Source organism: Platichthys flesus, chromosome 23 (assembly GCF_949316205.1).
Source record: "Platichthys flesus chromosome 23, fPlaFle2.1, whole genome shotgun sequence".
NCBI lineage: Eukaryota > Metazoa > Chordata > Actinopteri > Pleuronectiformes > Pleuronectidae > Platichthys > Platichthys flesus.
In genome coordinates, this window is record NC_084967.1 from 11,269,926 (window position 1) to 11,292,566 (window position 22,641).

Here is a 22,641-nt window from a genome sequence, read left to right on the forward strand (position 1 = left end):
CAAATCAGAATCCCAGGCTATTTTATGTACATTGTGAACAAGAACTTAGCATCATGGTCAGACACTTTTTTTTTTGTTTGCACATGTCACTTTTTTTCATCCAATGTCATTTAGCCTTACATTAGTTTGATGCATAGGTCTGACAACAAGCCAAGCTTCCTGTGTTTGTAGACAGGATGTTGCAGCAGTGAGTGGCCACACTCGCAACCTTCATCACCTGGGGGATCCCAGCTTGTTTACTCTGCCGTCCCAGTGCTGCTGACGCATTCGAAAGCACTGGAGAAAGGGCGACACACTGAAGAGGATGTCGATGGTTAAGAGAAAATGATTCTCGCTGCAGTCGTCCTATAGAGACTGTACAAAACATTTCCATGGCATCAGTTGTCGCTCGTTAAAAGTTGCAAAAAACAAGATTGATCGGCTTGAATCTAAATCCCAGCTTCAAACCAGTGTTGCAGTCTTTCAGATAAATCTTTGGTTGTGTGTGTTGTTGATTCTTGAGCAGAATCAACTGGGGGGAGAGAAATTAGCAGTGGTGGAGATCACACATATCAAGCAAGATGGTTTTGTTTTTCTATCTCGTTCGTTTGAAGCATTTGAGATGAGCTTTATTGATACATTCAACCATGTTGTGCACAGTTTACATATTGCAGTATTATGGACTATGAGCTACAGGTGTTATCTTTTTAATTTGTTCTGTCGTTTGCAGTTCTGTCTGTATTAAATCCTACCTTGATAAATATAGTTTTGGTTCAATGTACCAACTTCATATTATGTACATGTTGTATTGAAAACATACTCTTTCCAGTGGTATGATTGTTTTCAGAGTTTACTGAGTCGTGGGAATTATATAATTAAAAGATCGGTGTGAAATATAATTTTTAAGGTCTCATTAAGGAGACATATTTTCAGACATTCACCTAATCAATGTAGATCTCATAGTTTAAACATGCCGCATAAATAGTTAAAAAGTAATGACTTATAATGGAACTTTGACATTTTCAAACCAGAACTATATAATTTTTAAAAGCCTCTAAGCCACCAACACACTAGTTGTTAGGTGCATTATCATTATTTAGATGAAGTATACAGTAAATTAAAGATGGTCAGTCTGGAAAAGAAGTCAGAAATCTGTTGAGTTGAGGTAGAATTGCCTTGTTGTAACTCCAGAAGCCAAAAACCCAACATCCAAGCTGTATTGTTGCTGGATGATAATTAAACAGTTATTGCCTTGCTGAATGGCACCTCAACATTTGTATATGTGGGAGGAGTGTTCACTTGTTTGCCCAAATCATTTCATCCCAGTAGTGTTAAAACATAGCAAATGTTTTAGGATTATAAATCTGTAGTTTAAATTCGTTTTGCACCGTAGATTTCAACAGTAAATGGTGTTTTTGTACATTGTTGCTTTGTGTGCTTAAGATAAACGCTGTGTGTGCATTTCAGGGAACAAACATAATACTGGTTGAGGAAAAGCTCTCATTCTATCAAGGGTTTCCTTCAGGGGTTGGACTTTCAGGAACAGTCGAAGGTGAAATATTCCCAGTCGTCAGCAGGGGGCACTGCACCGCCACGCATTGACCCGTAACTGCTGCAGAAACTTTGCTCTGCAGAGTCATGCCCGTTGATATGACACGTTCATGCATAATCCACAATCTGTGCTGCGTTATCTTCCTGTGGATTATATGGAATTTAGGTTTGGTCGAATTTACTTCTTGTTGCAGAAAATAAATGTTAACATGAGGGTTAGAAAAAAGGAAAGGCTGTATAGTGTAACCTTGAAAGTAAAAACTACATTGTGGTGGGTACGTTGTGTCAGAGCTGAGAGAGAGAGAACAGCTTCTTTGAATACACACAGTTCTCACTTCATGGACTTTCATATTTTCTTCTATCTTGTTCTTCCTAGATTTTCTTGTAGCTCCATCGAAAGTTTTTAAGTCTGATCGATTCTAGCTTTTAAGAGCTCACACCCCAAAAATCTGATCAACCACAAAATGTCAGAGATGCAAAACGTTGGAGACAAAACCAGATTTTTGTATTTTCAACTTACGTGGGTGAGGGAACATTGCCGACTTACCTGCTGCAGAGTTGCATGAACAAACGTCTTGCAAACGTCTGCTTCTCAAACAATGTAGTGTTGAAATGGTTTAAGTACCTCAAGTAATCAATAGTAGGAGTCAATATCAGCAGCTGAACGTAGCAGTCTGGATGTTTATTGGTTTTATTCCTATGCCAAACATACCACAGCCGAAAAAGAACACGTGTGACTGGGAGCAGTGGGGGGATTAGCTAAATTGTGATAAATGCTAGTTGTGGAGTTGTAAATGCATCGATGCACTGTCACCTGCCTTGATGCTGCAGCTGAGGTTTCCAGGTGATTACACGACTTCACAGCTCTCAGGGGCTCAGATGTAGCCGCTGCACGTTTCCCCCCGTGTAGATCCCACTCCCCCGGGGGGTTTGGTTGAAGAATGTGTCAGTGATGAATGCTCTATGTAATCTAACAGGATATCTGATTGGAAGGGCTCCTGTTATTTCTCTGTTATTTCCCATTCAGCTGGTAAAGGGGATGAGAATAGATGCGGAATATTTAGAATATACTCAACTTTGTATTGGATTCATCTCTTGGCTGTAGTTTTCCGTCTACCTGCTGCAAAGATGCAAGTTTCATCATGTTCACCCCCAGCTCTCCTCCTCTCTCTCTCTCTCTCTCTCTCTCTCTCTCTCTCTCTCTCTCTCTCTCTCTCTCTCTCTCTCTCTCTCTCTCTCTCTCTCTCTCTCTGTATTATTTGTGCTTTAACTATGAGGTTTATAAAGACAAGATGGGAACAATGATTTCAAAGCAGTGAATTCAAGAATTTTAGAGCGAATCTGCCGCTGCTGTGTGAGACGGGAGGAGAGGAGTGAGTGTAGTGTTTTCATTACAGATAATCAAGTCAAGGCTTCGCTGTTATTCTTCAAGCACAGCCTGTTGTCAATAGAAACAGGAGTGTGGAGAGGGTTTGATAATAAAGGGCAAGAAAAACGGTGAAAAGGAAGGCAAGCTGAAAATGTAGAGTAACAACCTTCGGTGAGCTGTCTCTCACTGTGAATTGTCTCTCGTTCCCCCCTCATGATGTGCTCCCCTGCTTAATTGGAAGTGTACTGCATGTAATGAACCTGTTTATTGACTTATTATTACACTATTCCCCGTTAGCAAAGTGTTATTGTGCGAACGTCCGGGACAAACGCTAAGCAGAGGAGAATGGAGGGAAATGACTACATGAGGGACAATTGCAATTCTAGTATTGTGGTCATGAATCTGTGCCCTTTGAAATGCTGCAGGTGCACTTTGATGTCTCCTCACACGCGCTGATCACTGGGACCAACATAATTGGGCCCCTGTCGGCTTGTGTGGTGCCGCTAACGCTTGTTTTAACGCCTGCCAAACGAGGGAGTGTTGCCTCTCCAAGCCGGGCGGCCGTGCATCCTGCAAGCTCAGTTGTTCATTGCAAGACTGAACATCATGAGCAAAGCAGAAATTGGGCACTATAGTGGCGTCCAGAACACCTCGTAAAGGCAACTTCTAGTGTGTGACAAACAGATGTGACATTTCAACAGGGACTGACGACAAGAGAATGTACACAACAAAATGTCAGAGTTAATCGTTACTGTGCTGAGTGTACTATATATTTACAGGGAGTTTCAAGGTGTTTATCATTATCATTGTTGTTCTATTTTATCATAACTGGTGCAGTGTCTTCTCTAAACACGTCTGTTTGGAACAGGCTGTTTGCTTGACCTGTGTTTGCAGCTTTCTGAAACTGTAACAGTGACGTGCAGTAGTTGAGTGGTGAGGAGTGAAGACCTGGACTCTGTCTGCAGAACCCTAAAGCCCCGCTGTTGCACAAAAAGCTTTTCACCTGTTAAATTAAAGTTCATGAAGCTCGACTCAATAAGCAAAATTGCACCAAATCCAACACCGCTCTTCCTCGGGCACTTAACAATCCACATGCCAAGTGTGAGGCCGATAAGATAAACGGTTCACGAGACAGAGATTTCTGGAATTAGTAGATTGCTTACTGGACCCTGAATTGCCAGAGACACTTGTGGGTTGCAAAGAAAGGGAAACGGGGAGGAGCGATCTGCTTCCAGCAGTAACGAAGTTTCAGGTTTGTGTCTTTATTTTTCTTTTACCTAGTGTTGCATCTACATCAACGTTCGAGTACCACTTTCAAATTCACTAGTTCAGTTTTTTTTATTTTGATATGCACCAAATTGGACACGAATAAATATCAGTTCCCTGAATATCCCAGATTTTTCATTAAGATCCATTAATTATTCTCTAAGAATTCAGCGAAAATGTGGAAATGCCATATCTTGCAACGTTAGAGAAAGTGGAAAATTTAAATGCCTGGATCCACCTCCAATCCAGATCTGCACCAAAAATTGAAGGGTTCCTTCCTGATCCATACTGCATCCTTCCACCAAGTTCCATAATGATCCATTTAGTAGTTTTTGCGCATTCATCCCCAAAAAAACAAATACCAGTGAACACTGACCCTTGTATGTGTGTATTGTATGTAGGAACTCGGCAGTACCTCTGCCAAGGCTCACGCCCGCCCCCCCGATCCACTCGAAACCTTCCTCATTGACTCATCCCCCACATCTTTACAAAATGTCATGGAGATCAGTTGAGTAGTTTTTTGTGTAATCCTGCTGGAAGACAGAGGCAAACAAAAATGGCAATGAAGACACAACTTCTTTGACGGAGGTAATAACCTGGTTCTGACTTTGAGGGAGCGCATATTTTGACACCAGTGACTAACTCTGTCATACTTAATTGCACAATATTTTTTAATTACTTTTAATGAGCTTCATTAAGTTCTCACACACTCCTCCTTTGAGTTCCTTTGTTAAACATGTAATAAGGGGAAGTGTCGTTCTCGCACTGAGCGCTTATGGAGTACAACAGTGACAAAGCGTTGTTTGTCTTCTCCTCGTGGTCCATGATGTTGCGTCTTAGTATATGTGTCACAATGTAATTCAGCACTACACTCCACACTTCATTAACGGAGGAGGAACATTTGCCGTCAGTCTTTCTTGTATGTACAGTGTCTCTCGAGCCATTTGTTATCACAGTCAATTGGGCTCCATCCACACCGCAACCAAGTGTATTACCTCAGCCAAGATTCCCTGATGCTGATCCATTTAAAGCTGGAGAAAAGGAGCTGACGAGAGGCAAAAAGTAACTCTGTTTTTAAAGGCCAGACACTTTCTCTGTGTGTGTGTGAGTGTGTGTGTGTGTGTGTGTGTGTGTGTGTGTGTGTGTGTTCTTGTGCTTTCCTTTCTCTAATTGACCAGTTGCGGCTTCGTGTTCTGCCTCCTTAAAACCCCCATTGATCCCATAGCCGTTTCACAACAGGCCTCACTGCTTTTCCTCTTGTACCCTCCGTTCCAGCCGTCCGTAACACTTACTGAAGCGGCGAGGGGAAAACGGTGAGGACTGTGATTGCAGAGTGAGGGAAAATAGACAGATTGCCGGGAGAAAGCGAAGAGAGTGGAGGAGAGAGACCAATAAAGAAGAAAAGGGATCATATGAAAGGACAAGATGTCTGTGTTTTGTTACTTTATGAACCCAAATAAACACTTTATATTTTCTGAATTAAGGATTACATTTGAGATTATATGGACCAAATCCTGCAGAACATGTGTGCCAGTTGCCTTGGGCTAAAATGTTAGTGCTTCCATATTTCTTGAATGTTGCATTTAGGAAAACTTTAATGTATTCTCATCTAAAGTATATAGTATTCAGCTTACCTGGGTGTGAAATGCACTAACCTCATGATCTGGGTTTGGATCATGCCAAGAACCTTTTGTCACCCCTCTTGCTCGTAACTTTGTTGTACCTTATAAAAGCTCAACCTTTAAAAGCAAATAGAATTGGGATTGCCTTTAGCTTTGGGCTAAGGTCACAGAAGAGGGTGCTTTCAGACCTGGTTGCCTTTGACTGCGAGCTCGAGCACCTTTTCAAGGAGAAATACTCAGGGAAAGTCTTGGTTTACGAACTTCCATGTGTTTTACGGGGTCGGTGTGAAGATGGATCCCTGCCAAACATCCTATACGCTTCTGAGTGGCTCCGGCTCGATAATGATAAATTACCTTTGACCTTTCTTGCTCCAGGACTCTACCGCGGGGTTCTGGGTCAGGACTATTAAACCTGGCTTAATAAGCTGCTGAGTCCAGGTATGGAAGTTCAGAGTCGGCAAAGTCCAAGTCTGGTGCTGTCAGCAAACTTCCGAGATGAGAGGAATAGTCTGTCTCACGGTCTTCATCAAGAATGACACTTGCAAATTCACAATGTTAATCCTTTGAATTTGGGGTATATTCTGCACTTTTTAGACGGGTTCAGAGTTTTGTAGGAAATGACGCAGGCATCACAGTGAGCCTGTTAAATGGGGAAGAAAAAGCTATTGCTGCTGAAGAGCCACTAATACAAACATGCTGGACTCTGTCTCCAGGCTTATTACCACATACTGTGTCCCATAATTTCATTTTAGCTTCCCTGGAGACACAAGGAATTAGTTGTGTTTCTCATCTTGGTTTGCACTGCAGATTGTCCTTGTTTGAGATTCATCACTTTTAAGGATAATCCAACACTTATGTGTCATTGATGTGGAGCTCGGTGTAATTGTTGCTTTAAGTTTTATATTCCTTTGTTCCCACCAGGCCACTTTTGGTTTTGCTGGTGCTGCAGCCGGATTTGCTGCATTGCACAACCTTCAGTCTTATTGGCTAGATTATGTAAGACAACAAAATTTGTATAGAATACAACCTTCTGACGGTATCATCATTATCGAGTAGATATTTGATTTGGATTAGTGACTATATTATCTCCAGAAAAAAGCCTAGGAGGTCCATTATAGCTGAAATGTTCCTCTGTATTTGTTGGTGAAATAGCTTTTGTATCGACTTTGGTCTTCTGTTGTGACAAGTATTTGCATCTTGTGTGTTTGTATGTGTGTATGGCTTAAAATCTGTTAGAGTAAAGCTTTCTTCTTGTGAAATAGGTTGTGAATTGCTCTGCTCCTGAGAATATACTAGATATCTCATGATGTTTATAGATGTGGTTGTTTTTTCACTACTCATTTCCATATAAACTGAAATTATTTGCCATTTGTAAAACTTCATGCATTCAGGGAGCCGTAAAAACCATCTAAAGAAATGGAGTGTGTTTAATCTTCTTTGTAATTTAGATTCATTCTGTACATCTGACAAAGGGTATGATGCCATATCAGTGTTACTGTTACCTGTATGTAGAGAATTTGAAATGCAAATGGTAAAAAACACATTGATCCCCACGTGTTTAGCACTGCAGTTTGCTCTACAGTGTCTTACTCCTGCGAGTCAATGCATTTTTAATGTGGACTTATTTTCAGCTGAATAATTTAGTGCATGGTCAGCAGCAGGGGTGATCTAGAATCCATCTGATGAGCAGAAAGAGCACAGGGGGTATATCCAGTTCAGGAAATTTGAATGGGCATTAAAATGCATATTGTTGCACTATGTGTACTATATGGATCGAGTCTGTCGGGAGTCATGTTTGTAGATTTAGGTCTTTGCTTGAAGCAAGATCTATGGCACTGTATTATATTTGGGGCTGTACATCAATATACTGTTTATTGTAAGTATTTTGACTACTGTAGTAGTATTGTATGTCATATTACACATTTCCTGTATCCAGTTCCTATATGAACATCTCTTCAGGTCAGTATTTAAATCTTTGTTCCAGTGTAATGGCAGTGGGATAAATCAGAGTCGGTGTTCCATGGATTGAAAATCTAGTTTCAAATACCTGTTGGTCCTGTCGGTGAGGGTTTGGTCCTTGGGTCTAGACTCTCCTAAAAGATTGTCTTAGATCAGCTATTCTGGGATTATGAGGCTTATAATAAACAAGGAGTTAGAGACGCAACCAGTTTTGCTTCACCTTTGTAACGTCTGTATTATGTAGTTGTACGACGAGCACTTGATCTGCAGCTGCAACGTCCAAACAATGTGGGCTGGTTAATTTTCAAAGACCTCGGCCCCCTGTCGCAGCACACACACACAGGACTGCATTCATTTGTTTTATGGCATTAGAGCATTATGTAAATATGTACATTGTCAGTCTCAGGAGGAAGAGTGCCCTGATGGGTCTGAATAGAGCACCCGAGGCGTGCAATGAATGCCCCCGCAAAACACATGTCAGTTTGTCACACACACACACAAATTGACATCATCATGCAGGAAGGGATGTCGACCCATCTGCGCCAGGGGTAGACCCGTATGTCCGAGGGGTGCGGGTGGGGGGGTGCGGTGGGGGTGCTCGGCCTCTTTTATTTACTATGGCCGCGCGTTCGGGTGTGAATGTGAGGGTTTGTGAATGGCCTGTTATTAATGAGGCCTCATTCGACACAAGCAGACACCCAGGGCCGCTGCTTAGTCGCATGCCCTCTGCCGACGTGAATCACAAAAGGCAGAGTGGGATCATTAGGCCCCCGGACGCCCGAGGGGTCCAGCACTTTAATCACGTTTGTGTAATGAATGCAGCTGCTGTGAATCACTGCTTATTCATAATGTCTCTGAAATGCACTTGTAATGTGGTATTAATGTTTCTACCGCTCCGCCAGAGGTGTTGTGTATCTTTGTGTGTGTGTGTGTGTGTGTGTGTGTGTGTGTGTGTGTGTGTGTGTGTGTGTGTGTGTGTGTGTGTGTGTGTGTGTGTGTGTGTGTGTGTGTGTGTGTGTGTGTGTGTGTGTGTGTGTGTGTGTGTGTGTGTGTGTAATTGAAGAAATTGAGACGGTGTCAGCTTTATTAGTCATAGACAGTGGCACGTGTTTTGGTTGGATACAGTGACAATGTTATGACGAGGCCTAAGGTCATGGACGATTGATCACCACCCTGGGATTTCCTTATTCTACCCTCGCGAGTATGAAATGAAAAATCACAATCTGTATGTGTGATAGTGTGTGCGAAATGTTAGAATAGGCTCTGACATGTTAGCATAGGACTGGGTGTCCACAGTAGATATATTAGATGAGGCTGTAGCTACTGTGTAGAAAGACACAACAGACTACTGCCACTAGTAGTTTTAACTTGCTTAAAACTACTAGTGCTTGAGGCATTTCCTATTTCAGAGGTGGCATTTAAGTTCCCTGTGCCATCTGCTGAGTGAGCAAAGTCTGTTCAAATGAATCCTTCCACTTCAAAGTGTGGTGAATTGTACAGGACTCCAACAGACTGGATGAGAAGACATTTGATTTTGCTTGGGTCACATAAAAATCCAAATGGTCTTCCTGAGAACACCGTGTTCTGGTTCTTCTTTTATTGCCACCGCTTCTACTCATATCAAAATTTGACTATTTGTGTCCTAACTCATACAGTTGGTAACTGGGTTTGTCTGCTTTCCATGTAACCTCCCTAAAGCATGCGTGATCAGCCTCCAAATGAAGGACCTTACTCCATTTGTCTTCCTCAGTGGGGGGCTGTGCCAGCTCCAACAGTTTCCCCCAGCTGTTTGGCTTAACAAACCACCCCTGGCAAAATGCATGACACCCTCTCGTAGTTTTGATCTCTCTACGCCTCTGTGCTAGGCGGAGAGACAGCGGTCGTCTCTACGTGGCGATAAGTCTCGAATAATCTAAATAAAAAATGGCTAATCTTGTTATTAGGCCAGCCCTGTTGGGCCACATGCACTTCTATACATCTGCCTGTCAGCTTCTCCTTTTTCTCTCTTTTTATAGTCATCACTGGAGCCAAATGGCACCAAAGGGATTTAGAGTAACTCTGCGCTGCCCTTCAACAATTTACATTAGTTTTAAGAGTGTCTTGTTGATCGCTGTCTCCTTTGAGGCCATTGTAAATCTGCTCTCTGCCTGTGCCAACGCATCTGCCTTCTTAGTATCGCAAGCTACAATTAATTCCCAGAAGGAGGATCAGGCCTAAATAAATCTCAGCTCTGTTTGGTTTGAGTCGACAAGTACATCTGGACTTTGTAAGGATAGAGAGCAGAGGCCACTGTCTTAAATACCATCTTTTGTAAACTGCAGCACTGTTTCATGCAGACACAAGAAGGAAGTGTAACGACATCTGCTGCATTTTACTCTGGATTTCTGTCTATTTGCATATGCATAGGATGAATCATTGTTGCCATTTTAATGAAGGGGAGGGGGACTCCCTCACGGGCAAAAAGAGACCATTTTGATGGCAGACGTGCTTTCATGATCAGCTTAATAGGCTATTCTACCGGGGAGCGGCATCGAAGTGGAGCGTATTAAGAAAGTGGCTCATAAACTGCCTGGATCCCCCAACGCTCACTGTCATCATCATCGTCATTATCATCATCATCATCATCATTGTCGCAGACAGACAAAAAGCATTTTCAGTATTCTTTACCCTCATCATCTCCTCCCCCCCGCTCACTCAGTTGTTTCATATTTCTGAAGCTGGGAGTGATCTGCTTAGTGTGTTAATGGATCAGAGTGTCGTGTGAAGGGGCTTTCAGGAAACCAAGGAAGTGTGATCTGTCTAATCTAGGCAAGACTCTGATTATACTGCTGAAAAAAAGTTATTTAAAAATAGTTTTTTATTCCTTTGCTGCTCCCCCCCAAGGTCCCTTAAGCCTCACCAAGGAACATTTACCACGCTTTAGCAAAATGATCCTTTAAAGTGTTGTTAGTTTTAGGTCTCCTAATTACAACATGTAGTATTTTCTATAATTTAACTATAACTTATTCTCCCTGACCATTGCTGGCTTTTAACAGATATTAAAAAGCACAGTGGTCTTCCGTTCCCAAAACCCAACACCTTTCTGCGCCAACTCACTTTGTCATTAACTGCTTCCCAAGGGGAACAGATTCCACACACGTCCTTTACTCTTTTTCTAATCTGTCCTCAACTTACTTTGGAATAGAAACAAAGTGATGTGGATTGATAAATAATGAAGCATCACTATGTCAGAGGTGGAGGAAAGTTGAGATGAACCTTAATAATGGAGCTGGGAGTGGAGCATTAAGGGTCTTCCACTGAGGTTAGTAAAGTAGTGCGGTACATCGGGCAGGGCCAGTGGGTAAAACTCAGCATCCATTAAACTGAAAGCAGCATCATTAGACTGAGAACCCAATTTTAGTTTTCTTTGGGTTCACACTTGCTGTGTCTCAAACTCAGGAGCTGCATCCTTCAGAGGACGCAATCTAAACGGGTTGTCACTTGACTTGATTCAAACAGATTACTCCTTTAAATATATTATTAAGTGGCAATCACATGTGACTATCAGAAAAGAAAGTCATAACTATCAAGCTAAAGAATGTTTATAAAAAAAAATGCAACCTGTTGCCACTGATACTGTTTATCTCTGTTCTAAATGGCAGCACTTTGTTTATATTGCAAATGCCAATGATTGTGACCCAGGACTGATAGAGATGGTATTCAGATTTGGTCAGCAAATGAGTGATTTGAAAAAAAAATATTGTCAGAAAAGGTCAACACGTGAATGGGGAGCAATTCGCTGATGTGGGCTAAGTACGTTGCTGTGTCCTTTTGATGTAGTGCGGCTGATTTAATTTGACTGATTATATTCAGTTTTGATAGATACAGCTCTGACTTTGCACTCAGGATATGAAGTTGTTTGGTTAAAGGGAAACTACCTCAATTTCCTATGGGCTGCCAGTATTAAAGGTTAGGTCTCCACTGTATGGAGGTCAACAAGCCTCCGTGTTCTTAATCAATGTTTAATGGCAACTTCACTTCGACATCCACCTTTGAGACACTTCAGAAATGAAGTGAGCATTAGAGAAGCTTCTGTGAATGAGTATATATTTCTAAATTTATATTGCTTAAAGTATTCCTATATCTTGCCTTTTAACTACAGTACAGTGTTTGGAGGTTATGGACTATCATTTTGTATCAGTGGGTACGGCTTCATGCTTTCTTGAGGAGATTAATTATTTTGAATTTGGGCGCAGCAGTGCCTAGTTTATACTTTTGTGTTGCAGCGTCTTTGAAAAGACAAAGTCCTTTCACCACCCAGACTTTAAGCCTTGGTAAATATAATTAATTTTGTGCTTTGGAAATGAACAAAGTGTGCACAGCCACAGTTTACAAATGGGACAGTTTTAGTTTGAAGCAGGGTCATATACTGTGCTATCCAACATTTAGGTTATTAGGAAGGTCTGTGATCTGGGATTGTGCGAAAGTAAAGAATTACCATTCAAAAGGACGCATCTGTTTTCTCTGATAAGAACAATGCAGTTTGGAAAATCGTTTCATTTTGTGCACTTACTACTTCGCTTTTGTAGAGCAATGGTGGTCAGATTATAAATTATTTAAAGTACACAAATACAACAATATACTGAACATTTCGGGACTTTAGCTCAGACATTAAATGCTGTTTACCAACCCAGATTATCCACCATCGTAGTTTACTTGCTGTCGGGGAACTGCGTTGTCGGGCGCAGAGTTCAAAAAGTCAAGTTATAATGTCCCTCGACTCATTTGTGTGTTCATTTGCATTTTATAGATGCTACATTTTCATTTACACACTGCGCTTAGAAGTTAATCTCCACAGGGCTCGGGTATGAGATGGAGACATCACGCCTGCTTCAAAGATGAAGTGCTGTTCCCTCATTGAGGAAAGACGCGAGTTGAAATAGAGGCTAGATAAATAAGCATCATTATAAAGGGCGTGTAATTAAAGCAGTATGGGCAGCTTTAATGTTTTGATTCGGCTATCACCGGAAATCAACTTTATGTGCCAGGTATAATGCTAATGCCATCTGTAGATGTGGTATGATATGCAGCATGTGCACAAAGGAAATGATGAGCAGACACAGTCAATTACACATTATTCAATCCTCTCCTCTAAAAATAGACCACACCATCTGTTGGGCCCTTGGACCAAACCCCCATGTACAGTATTTAGTTTATATAAATATCGCTGGCCAGGAGAAGGTGCTTTTTCATCTTCTAATCCAACTTTTGCTAATTGGTAACCAAATTAGAGACTTGACCTCTGTTTAAACCCACGTGTTAGTATATTACCTGCATGCATGCTGGTGTGTGCGAGGGGGGGGGGGGGGGGGGGAGATGTGAGAAGGTGAATTATGCCAAGGTACAGAAGGGGCTGAGATGAGGAGTGGAGGGGGCAACTTTTAACCTGGCTCCCATCCAGCCCTCGTATCAGCTCTCTGTTGAGCTTTTTCAAAGGCAATTTATTTTTAGATATTTCAAAAACTCATTTGAAGGCGATTTTCGCTGTGTGTCTGCAGCCCTCTGCTCCAGCCTCCTCCCGCCGCACTCGTGTTACCCCCCTCTCGTGTGGCACTCGATGTGTCGCAGAGCCCATTCCTTGGCAGTCAGCACAGTTTTGATTTAATTCTGAGGGCCATCTGTAATCCCCTGCAGGACACAGAGGCCCATAGCCCTGCGCACCACACCTCTATATCTAACTCTCTATCTGACACTCGTTCCCTCTGCTCTCCCAGGACTGTACCTTTTCTTTCTTCCAGCCATCCGCCCACCAACCGCCGGCTCGGCTTGCTCCCCTGTGGTACTTCCAAAACATCTCATACATCCAGGCGATAATGGACTTGCAGAGCGGCAAAAGAGCTATTGCAGGTATTCGCGAAAGCAAAGATGAAGGAGAACTTTAGTGACAACTAGAATGTGCTGATGTTCAGCAATGTTTGTATTTAAGTAAAGGGTCACGTTTCAGTGAGAAGTCCCTGGAGTCGTTATCCTACACAGCATCTTAAGGTATATGGGTCATCAAAATAGATCTCTTTGTTTTTGCCCTGTGTATCTTCCATTTTCAAGTCTGATTGAACAATTTTTCAAGAACATTGAAATAAATTACTGTCCTATTTAGATTTCTGCTGAATAAGGCAAAGCTTCTTGTGGCCCCCTGCAGAGTTTCCTACAAAGCAACTGAAGACTGTCCTCAAAAATAACTGTATGAGGATGGGGTCATGTATGACCCATATAAGGGCCACACTTTAACACTACTACTCTTAACACGCCTTTACATCATTTGGTTTTACATATCAAGTCAATCAAAGCATTTTATTCCATGTGTCATCACAACGATTGGTCTCTGTTCTGTTGAACTTGAAGATATTTAATCATAGTATCAGATGCTTTCCACGACGTAAGCACCAGGGACTCAGACTTCGATACAGACTCGAGCTTTTGCGGCTTTCAGACTCGTTTAGGTTGGACACTCAGCCTTGGGCTTATTTTGTGAGTTTAATAGGCCATAATAATTTGGTATAAGTTATTCATAGCTCTATTAATACTGTTACATTATTTAATTTTATGCAAGTGTAGTTAAGTTAGTGCCAAGTTGCCTAAAGACGCCCTGAATTGTGGACTTTGCTGGAATCAATGGATCAACAGCGTTTTTATACCAGTTGGTTCACACATCAGATTGAGTCATGCATTATCAATTTTTGATACTTAAGGATTTTACATCAAGTTTGACTAAGACGACAAATCATTTGAAACAATAGCTCTGAATCTGCTTTGGTGTCTTGGATTCAAACTTCTTTTTTTCTGTAAGAACCAACAGCACTATTTAACGAACTTTACCTTATACAAACCTGAACCCACAGTTTGGGAGGTGGGGCTCTGAGCTGTCAACTCTTGGCCTCGGAGCGGTCCTGGTACAGGGAGAAAATGTTGAAATAGGAGAAAAGTTCCACAAGCTTGGTGGAACTATCTCTCCCGGACGTTTTCTCTTCACAGCCTGATTGGAACTTACCCGGCGAGTGTCTTGCTGTCGGGGTGAAGCAGTTTGGTGGTCGGTTGAGTCTGTAAGCTCTGGTCAGAGATAAGCACCTGGCTGGAGAGCTTTTCCATTTCCAAGTCAAGAAGTGGCTGCAACTCAGCACTAAAGAGACCTAAATACTCCTCACTCTTCCTGTCTCGCTCTGCCCTGTGGAAGTTCTACTTCCTTCTCTCTGTCTTTACAGGACTTTCAATCTCTTTTCAAACTCTCTCTGTGGCCCCAAAGAGCTCCAGTTAGCCTAATTCCACCCCGTGCCTTTTTTTAGGGGTCACATTGTCAATGTCAAATATTTCATAATTTCACCACTACTCCACTTTCCAGTACTTTTTTAGTGTTCAGGAAGTATTAGGTTGATGAGACCACTTTAATTTCACTCTTGGAGATTGTGGATATCTTCCCAGTTTTGGCTGACTGCTGAAGTAGTTGTGAGGGGTTGTGACACTCCTGTGAGTGTTAATTAGAATGATCAAGGGGCCACACTGCCTGTAATCCCTCATACCCTGATTCCCTCAGGCAGAAATGTCTTCCTTATTCTTTTTGAGTTTCAGCCCTTTTTGCTACTTGGAAAAAAGGTCTACCTGGAAAAAAAAAGATATTCTCGATCCACTAGTTAATGAGAGTTGCAATTTCTCTAAACAAAAAACTACAACTAGATGAGTTGTAGGCTTGGAGATAATGGAAATATAGATTATGTAGAAGATGCTGTAGCTCAGTGTCAGAGAGATGGCCGGGAACTTTTAGTAAATTGAGCGTTTAATGCCATCCGATTGTTGTTAAGATATGTTAGGCCTTTAAAGTCATTGCACTGAATGAATAGCTGAATAGAAACGAGTCCTTAATTGTTTCCTGTTTTCACTTTTAATTACTAATCCAACCGCTTAGCAATGGCGCTCACATAAAATAACCATGGGTAAGAGTTTGAATATTGTTTTATTTTAAAACCGACAATCATGTCTTTTGTAAATTGTTCATAATTGATCTGGTTAGTTTTGGTTTCACGTTTCAATTTAGAGAATGCACTAATTAGGTTTTTGATTGGAAGAAATAAGTCTGAGATGGTATCTTCTCTTAAGTCTTAGCAGAAAACAGGTTAAAAGTTTTTTTGATTGATTGGAGAAAATGAATGAACTATTTCACTTTGTTACTTTCTCTGACACTGTAATATCATTATAAGAAGTATCAGTAGTATCACTGCAGCTGCTTTCAGACATGCACTGAACTCCAGAGGAGGTGCATGTGTGACCACAAATGTCCGAGTGAGAGCCTCTTGATTAAATGTGAACCTTCTCCGCCGGGCCCCCTGATATAAAGTCTGCAGAAAGTCAGGAGAAACTGATGTGAGAACATAGCAGGGCCTTCTCGGCTGGATTCTAAGGTGGCAAGCTGAGAAAGCAGAGCCAGACAGGTAGAAGACACAGACAAATGTGTCGAGCAAGTTTGTGGTGATAAGAGCTGACACCAGTGTTTTTGCTTGCTGTAAATTTGACCACTGCCCTTTTTACAGTCCATCTGCACATCCCTGTGTCTTCTCATCACCGTGTCTCTGACTTCTCCCTCGTTCTCGTCACTTTCTTTTCTCAACATCAGCAGGTGATGTCTGAAAAGTGCTGGATCAGCAGCGCTCATGATGAGACTGGCTGATACTCTGTCTTGCTTGTGACCTTCGCCGCTCCTCTGATGTCCATAACAAATTGCCCCAGGGTATCAGCATGATACATTAGCAACACAGCACATGAAAAGTGTGTGTGTGTGTGTGTGTGTGCGTGTCTGTGTGTGTGTGTGTGTGTGTTTGAAAACTTTTAATTACTGTGCTGAGTACCCTCCTCTTCTTTAAAATGTACATTGTTGTGCACATTTCATTTAATGCCTGTGAGACTGAATAACCTGATCGTAACACCTTGTGCATGTGTAAATGTTTTGTTGTGTAAAAGTTATTAATTACTGAAAAGCCTACACAACCTTACATGTTTGCGTTTTTTGTGGCTGCAGGCACAATTTTATATTATAGGTGTGTACATGTTCATGATTGCCAGTCTGCCCACCTATTTTTGTTTACCCTTGTTGCCAGTGGCTGTAGTTATTAGCGTGTTTAAGTGAATCATTGAGTGCAAATGGCCTATTGGTCAAACTGTAAGTGGCTGTGTCATCCACGAGAGCTGCAGGGGGTGCAATTCTCTCTGTTCAATACACACACTCAGCCCCAGATGAACAAGCCGGGCTGCGTGATTTGCTGCAGGATTTTGTGTTCTCTCTGTGTGTGCGTGTGCAAGTGCAGATACATTTAGTGTGTGCATGTGAGATTGGCTGCACAGCCACACATCACCGATGGAAGCTCTCTCTGTGTTTTTTAATCATTAACCCACCATTTAGAATTGCTTACACATACAGTTATTAGATGCTAGAGTTGTGAAGCACTGCCAGTCCTCCTATCAAGACTTGATAGGCTCTTATATAGTCAGGGTCACTCACATGGACCTATGAGGCCCCATCACACTGAGCTCAGCATGATAGATGAGGGCTCTTACTATTGAGCCCAGCTAGCAATACCACCCTGTGCATCCACCCCCCAAAATCTAAGCCACACATAAACTACGGTGCTGTCGCAGCATCGCATTGGCACACACTCTCATAAAGTTCCAAGGGCATGGATTCAACTCTGCTTCATTAATATGTATTGGAAATTATTTTCCACTTTGTTAAGGCTAGTCTCGCTACTCTGAAGGTTAGGTCCAGTGGGAGCGCGTGTGTACAGTTTGAGCTGATCCCCATACAGTAGATTTTCAGTAATCAATGTACCGTGGGTATTCAGTTCTGGCTCGGCAGAAGAGGGAAACTGAATTTTGTGTCTCAGTAGTATGTTGTTCAGATGGATGGGATGTGGACCAAACCAAAAAGTCAAAGTTCACATTAAATACATTTTCTCAAGGATGGTTTCTTTTATTTTAAGGTATTTCTTATCATACTTATGTATATGCAAGTGTTTAAGATTAAACATCATGATTGTTGGTCGAGCGGGTTTATCGAAGGGACCTCGCTCCCATCCTTCGCCATCCTTCGATCACTTCTGCACAGACTGTGGCATCAAATATACAAAACGGCTGCGTTAGTATTTGGGATGTTTTAGTTTCCTTTCTGGATTGCGAGAGGAAGTAGAGATGCGTCATCCATCTTTATATACAGTCTATAGTTACATTTTTGACAGCTGGTGTACCTAGAGCAAACAAATCGAAGATTGTAAATGGATGGGGCTTTCTATGTGTCAGTTTCCATCCTCTGGATTGGACACCACTACCTGCTGATACTTATCCTTAAGGAGAAAAACAGTTTTTAGCAATAAACTTTTAAGCAAATTATAAGGTTAATGTTTTGTTGTGCAATAGTAGGAGTAGAATTGACGTTGGCTTATTATTAATAATCATGAAATATGATTATTAAATTAACAATTATTTATTAAAAATAATCAAAAATGATAAAGCTATTAATTAAGAACAGTAACACATTTAATTAGAAATGATACGGTTATCCATTAATAATAGTTAAAATAATTAATGAAAACAATAAAATTATCAATTAAGAATAATACAAATCTGTAATCATTGCTTATTGTCGCGGGGCACCACCCTGGTTACAGGGACCAACAATTCAATCTTTAAATATCAGTCTCATAATGATAAATGTCAAATCCATAATCTCAATATTTAATATTAATAATTATTTAATTAACAGTGAAGGCTTCTAAGTTCGAGCACAGGCAATCATAATCCAGCTGCAATCACATACATATGCACAAATAATCACAGACTGCAGATACTTTAATTACAAAAGCATTTATTAAAAAGGGGAAATAAAGTTAGTGTTATTTAATGTTTCATCATTTTAACAAACTCCGATATTTCAAAGATAAACACAGCAGCAGCACTTATCACAAGTCAGAAAGTACATGTAAAACCGGCGGTCTACCTATGTATGTCTGTCATGGTATGCGTGTGTGTCTGTGTCAAAGTGTCTCTCTGTGTGTGTGTCTATGTGGGTGCATGTGAAATACAGTTAGTGTTATTTAATGATTCATCATTTTAACAAACTCCCATATTTCAAAGATAACAACAGCAGCCGCTTATCACAATTTAGAAAACACATGTATTCATCTATGTGTATCTGTGTGTGTGTATCTGTCTGTGTCTATCAATGTGTCTCTGTGTCTGTGTGAGAGAGAGAGAGAGAGAGAGAGAGAGAGAGAGAGAAACAGAAGGGGGGCGTGGCGATGACGAAGTCACGTCACATCTAAGATGGCGGCCGATCATGATTCGTGGAACCAAGGCCTAAAAACTCTCAAAATGGCGAATTGACTACAAAACAAGATGGCAGAGCCGTTATGAATTTAGAGCCAGAATGGGAGGAGAGTGAGAGAGGAGGCGTGGCAATAATAGACTCAAAATGGTGGTTTAACTTGCGTTCTTCAAAATGGAGTCTATGTTAATGACACCATGTGGCCGGAGCTCACACTGGTCGTCACATGAATTACACAAAGGGATTTTCAGACAAAGAGAATTCTTTGTCTCTGCTTTGGCGTTCGGCCGCATGGCTTCCAGATGTGTCCAGCCTCTCTGAATATAGATTTAACTATGTCACATGAACTGTATTCTAAATACAGATCGGATGTGTGTATAGGTCGGTTTAGAAGGAGAGAGAGGGAGAGAATACAAGGAGAGAGCAAAGCTCTCTAAAAGCACCGTCAGAGACAAGTTACATTTACTTTACCACTCAGCACCCAAGTGGCGTTGTGTGCTGAGGTTTGACCGGTAAAGTATCTTCAACGTTGTTCAAACGGTCACAATGAGCTGGAGACGCTGCTCACGGCGCTTAAAAACTATGGCACAAGGCCGAAACCGGAAGTGGCGAATCGCCGCTAAAACACTAGAGACTCTGCGGTCTCATACAAAACAAATACATTCAAGTATTAAAACAATACGCTACGTATTAGATTAACATCTGCCCAGACAATAAAGCCTCTTACTGTGACCTTCACGGTGTTGCATGCGCGTGTCGCGCGGATATTTCGGAAGTCCAGTGAATAATCGTGGCCGCTCAAGCTCTGTTGCGCTGGTTCCTCTGTCGCAGCGGCGTCGGCTGGGCCGAAATAGGAGCGGATTCTCTTGCTCCTCAACGGGATGAACATCGTCCTTCTTCTTCATGGATGTGGAGGTCGTGCTCCTCAGCGGAATGAATCTCGCGCTTCTGCAGGGGACGGCTGTGGAAGCCGTTTGTAGATTGTTGGGAAAAGAAAGTAAAGTCCGTGGGGAAAGTGAAACAGTCTGAGATTGTTCCGCGTGCAATTTCCTGTTTGGTCTTTTCAAGTTAAAACAGCAAAAGTCCTTTTGAAAATAAAAACGTCGACTGAGATAAAAGACAATGAAAGAAATGAAAGAAAATAATTAAGGTTACCCCCTTTAGCAACTAAAACAGCTGGGAGGCCCCGAAGGGGCCTCGTGCTGTCTTCAGAGCAGGGTAAAAATGGCTGATAAACTAGAAGTTAAGGTTACCCCCTTTAGCAACTAAAACAGCTGGGAGGCCCCGAAGGGGCCTCATGATGTCTTCAGAGCAGGGTAAAAATGGCTGATAAACTAAAAGTTAAGGTTACCCCCTTTAGCAACTAAAACAGCTGGGAGGCCCCGAAGGGGCCTCATGATGTCTTCAGAGCAGGGTAAAAATGGCTGATAAACTAAAGTTAAGGTTACCCCCTTTAGCAACTAAAACAGCTGGGAGGCCCCGAAGGGGCCTCATGATGTCTTCATAGCAGGGTAAAAAATGGCTGATAAACTAAAAGTTAAGGTTACCCCCTTTAGCAACTAAAACAGCTGGGAGGCCCCGAAGGGGCCCCGTGGTGTCTTCAGAGCAGGGTAAAAATGGCAGCGAGCATTGATGTCTCAGTGGTTTTATTCTACCTGAGAGGTTCTGCCTCCTTGAGGTGCTGGTCATGGGATGATGCTGGCTTTTAGCCAATTGAGTGTCAGAGGTCAAAGGAGAGTGGGAGGGGCCAGGAGCAGAGCAGGGGTTTCTGGGGAGACCCCAGGGATTAAGTTAACACCAGAAGATACAATCTCCATGCTGGATCTAAGAGGGAGACTTTAGCTGGCTTAATCTTGGCTCAAAGGCCCCGCTTTTACGACCCATTGTGTGTGGATCCTTACACATGGTTAGTTCTGTAGGGACTCTTGCCCAACAGTCCCCCTTTTGGTCTGGAGAGTGGGCTGTGACCCCGGTCTCCAGGGCAAACTATGGTCGAGAGTCCAGCGATAATCCATGAGAGGTAATCCTTGAGTGGAGTTGAAGCATTGAAAGTTAGTTCATTATGAGGCAGAGAGGCATAAATGTCTTCGAGGCATGAGTCTAAACAGAGAGAGGTAATTGTCTGGGCAGACAGGCTAACTAACATATATTCTAAAACACGGCACACATTTTCAATTTCACATAATGCTTATCAGCAGTTATTGTTAAAATACCAAATGAATTTCGGTGAAGAGTGAAATGAAAGAAAAGTGGAAACACAAACAGAAGAAAATGTTTGAGTAGGTGCTGGTGTTTTGAGGTAAACATGTGTTATCCTGTCAAACCAAAGCATTTAGAACGGCGAGTCACGTTCTGTTGTTCGCTAATCTGTGAATTTATGATAAATCCTATTTCTAGGTTTTCAGATCTACAGATATTGGAATTTCACTGCCAAGACTGAATTGCCAAGTGTACCCGTGAGGGCTGCACAACCGTATTGGTAACGACTTCAAAATCCTCAACGAGGTCTAAGGAGGTTCACTACCTGAACTATGTTATACAATTTACTGACAGAGGGTCTAAAGCATGCAGCTACTGATGGAGTGAGTGGTTTGAGCGGTTTTTGTTTTAAAATTGGGATTTCTTCCCCCCCTTTTCAGATGTGGAGGTGAGAGGGGGTTTCTGGCAGCGCCTTGGTCCTTCCCCGTCATTGAAGTCATCTTTGGGAGTGGAGAAGGAGGGCGTCTGCTCCTTGTTTCGCCAACGGGGTTCAGTGTCTGGTCTCTCAGTGGAGCCTGGAGGAACACGTGGCACAATGTCTTCTCATTGCTTCATCCACACATCTCCGTATTTACTCCTCTGTCCCAGGATGCATCCCATGTGTTGGATTTCGGTCACCACATCTATACTCCTGGTACTGATAGGGTTTCCGTCTGTTCCAGCCCCTGCTTCTCTGTTGAGAGGGATTCAGGTGCTGAGGTCGAAACTGTTTGTGGGGCTGGTTGAAATCCTCACCCCCTTGGTTTTGTGGGGCGCCCTGCTGGAAGGGTCGCTGTTCCTGGTTCTCTTTGCTGGGGTTCATCTTGGCGTGGGGAAAGTTGTCATCTTCCAGCGCCGGGTCCACATTTAGTTGGATTTGAACTGCCAGAACCACGGTGTCGTCTTCGTTGAACCCTCGGTTGTCTGGGTCGAAGCGATAAATGTCTTTTTTTTTAAGGGGCTCTAGCTGCCGGGTGCAGATTTCCTCTCTTTGAGGGGGTGCTGAGTCATCAGGGTCTTCTGACTCGTGTGTGCCACAGTGTTCATCTTTGTGGCCACCATCTCTTGCACCGGGAGTGGAGGACCATCCAGGACGCGACCGTGAGTCATGGTGCGCCCCTGCCTGAGTGGCAGACTGGGAATCTCCTTCAGCCCTCCAGGACGGATTCCTTCCGTCGTTGTGGTGTGGATCAGCATGGCTCCATGCAGGACGTGTTCCTTCTGGCTGGAGTGGATGCTGTGTGTCCGCTGGAAAGGCATTTGGAGTGCCTCATAGCGGTCCCAGGTCACTGCACGTCTAGGGGTTGAGTCCAGCC